Genomic DNA, 2,824 nt, shown 5'->3' with positions numbered 1-2,824 from the left:
TTTTATTCAGAACACATCATTCACTGGTTGATTCTCTGAGGATTCAGTTTGGAGCTTCACATGTTTGTAGCAGGTCTCTTACTTTGTGTGTGAGGGTCCAGGTTCATTACTGAAGTTTGGAGGACGACCCATGGACCTGTCACTCTTCAGAGACACACAGCTGGACCCTGGAGACTCTGCTCTCAGTCTCTGGTCCTGACCTCTGCAAACACACACAGGTTTTTATTCAGAACACATCATTCACTAGTTCATTCTGTGAAGATTCAGTTTGGAGCTTCACATGTTTGTAGCAGGTCTCTTACTTTGTGTGTGAGGGTCCAACTTGCTCTGAAGTGTCCTCGTCCATGTTGCACCGGGCCGGCTGCGGCTCAGATGTGGTTCAGGCCGCGCTGCTCTTCTAGATATTAAAGGTCTGGTCTATTTCCTTGTGGTTCTGCGCTCAGTTTACAGCAGAAGTCAGTGAAATGATCTTTCACACCAGTTTCAATGTTTATCTGTTGAAAACGTCACAAACACAAATATTTGCAACACTTCCTGTAGCCGAGCCATTTCCAAATTAAAGCAGTCCAGCATTTTTTTAACAATTGAATCACTTCATTTATTTTCAAATGTTTTTATTGTGAAATAGATGCAGGGCTTCACAGTTTGTAGTACTGGTATTTATTTGAGTACACAGGACTTCTTATATACAAGGAAATACAGTGATCGCATCAGAAACCTCAGGAAGGACAAGAGTCTCTCTCTCTCTCTCTCTCTCTCTCTCTCTCTCTCTCTCTCTCTCTCTCTCTCTCTCTCTCTCTCTATGTCTCTCTAAAAAAGTATTTTTGCAACTTGAGCATTTCCTTATCTACACTCAAATCAATCACCTACATTAAAGTTAATCAATACAAGCTTGTAAAAGTTCATGTGACCTTCAACCCCCGGCCACTAAGAGAAGGAAACACAACATCTAGTATCATGTTCACGTCATAAAGGCTGGAAATGAATTACAGAACTTTATAGAAAGTAACACTGAGAGCACATCAGCGTGTGTGTGAGTATGTGTGTGTGTGTGTGTGTGTGTGTGTGTGTGTGTGTGTGTGTGTGTGTGTGTGTGTACTCACACCTCAGCCAGCGAGTCCAGAGCTTTACTGGGATCCACAGTGAAGACTCTCCACTGGTTGGTGACCACTACTGTAACGTATGATTGTGAAAACACGTTCTGTTATTAAACACAATGAATAATAATAAACATTGCTGAACACTCACCAGCCTGCTCCTCGTAGTTAGAACGAGTCTGAACACTTTCACTTTCACTGGAGGCTCCTCCTCTCTGCAGTTACTAAAAATCACATGACTCTGTGTGTGTGTGTGTGTGTGTGTGTGTGTGTGTGTGTGTGTGTGTGTCTGTGTGTGTGTGCGTGTGCGTGTGAGCGTGTGCGTGTGTCTGTGTGTGTGCGTGTGCGCGTGCGCGTGCGTGTGCGCGCGTGCATGTGTGTGTGTGCGTGTGCGTGTCTGTGTGTGTGTGTGTGTAACTGTTGCCACTATATTGCTTTATGTTGTAAAGGTTTTCTAATGTTTATTTTGTTTTTTGTATATAGCATTATTGTGACATTAGACTAAAGACTTTTATTTTGAAGCCTCGGCTGAGCTGCTTGTCAGAGGCGGAGCTGCTTGGCAGAGGGAGAGTCACAGTGAAGCAAGCAGAAGTAGTGACACACAGTGAAGGAAGCGGAAGTGGTCACACACATGTTTAAGAGTTCTTAGAAGTTAAGAAAATTCCTTTTCAGAGCATGCAGCCAACGAGGTATTTTTGTCTGTTTGTTATTTACTTTAAGCTTAATTGTAATCATTGATACTGTGTTGTAAACTAGCTAACTTTGTATGTTATGTCTTTGTTACCGTGTATTACCCAATTTTCACGGTTTGATGTGGAGAACAAGTCTTCATTAAAGACCCGTAGAAGAAAACCATTTGCTGTCTGACTGTGCTTTGGAGGGAGTCACAGTGTGTGTGCTCGTGCGTGTGTGTGTGTGTGTGTGTGTGTGTGTGTGTGTGTGTACCTGGCTCTGCAGGTCGATGCTCCTCACACCTCAGCAAGTGAGTCCAGAGCTTTACTGGGATCCACAGTGAAGACTCTCCACTGGTTGGTGACCACTGCTGTAACCTATGATTGTGAAAACACGTTCTCAGGCTCCTCCTCCTCCCTGTGGAACCAGTTCACTCTAGATTCCACCCAGTTCAAAGTCCAGTTCATACCCATGAAGATGAACTGGTTCACAGTTCATGTTTTATTGTGGTGTTATGATGTAGATAACAAACGTAGGGTCATGTATTTAGTTACTAATGGACGGTGTGGGATCATGAATCCAGATCTTCACTTTCACACTGAGTCCTGACTGGGAGCGTCTCCTGGGACTGAGCCGTACAATGTGATTCATCATGATGTTTAAATGAGCCTCAGAAACTCTGGAGTCAAACACGTCTTCATCAATACGATGAAGACGTGTTTCCTTGCGCTCGGTCTGATCCGTCATGTCACGTCAGGTCACATTTATACAGTCCAGTCACAGTGTTGGTTTATAGATCTACAGAAATACAGCTGCATTGTGTTGCATCATTTGACCGTTGTGTATTTCAAAAACTTGACCAAAGCCTTGATCATCTTTTCATTGGATTTATTTGACATGTAAGTTGTCATTTAGTGTTTTATTCACATAGAGTATAAAACAAGTTGATCTCAAAGCTGATTGGAGAATCCTGACGTTAAAAAAATAGTTTTTATTTGCTTCAAAGAAAACAAACGTTTGTTTAAGTCTAAACACAAAATACTAAACTCTAACCA

At 42.6% G+C, this 2,824-nt stretch overlaps 1 long non-coding RNA gene across 1 annotated transcript; it reads right to left on the bottom strand.

Annotated features, from left to right (window-relative positions):
- Nucleotides 1-308: 308 nt before the first annotated feature.
- On the bottom strand, nt 309-1,282 carry LOC133018902 (uncharacterized). The gene is made up of 3 exons (XR_009682861.1): nt 1,249-1,282; nt 1,104-1,173; nt 309-494 (listed from the first exon to the last, which is right to left on the bottom strand). It is a non-coding gene; the product is annotated as an uncharacterized LOC133018902 (long non-coding RNA).
- Between the last annotated feature and the right edge of the window lie 1,542 nt (nt 1,283-2,824).

This window comes from Limanda limanda, chromosome 14 (assembly GCF_963576545.1).
Source record: "Limanda limanda chromosome 14, fLimLim1.1, whole genome shotgun sequence".
Classification (NCBI taxonomy): domain Eukaryota; kingdom Metazoa; phylum Chordata; class Actinopteri; order Pleuronectiformes; family Pleuronectidae; genus Limanda; species Limanda limanda.
Note: the sequence above shows the minus strand (reverse complement) of the source record. Positions and strands in the feature narration are given on the sequence as shown.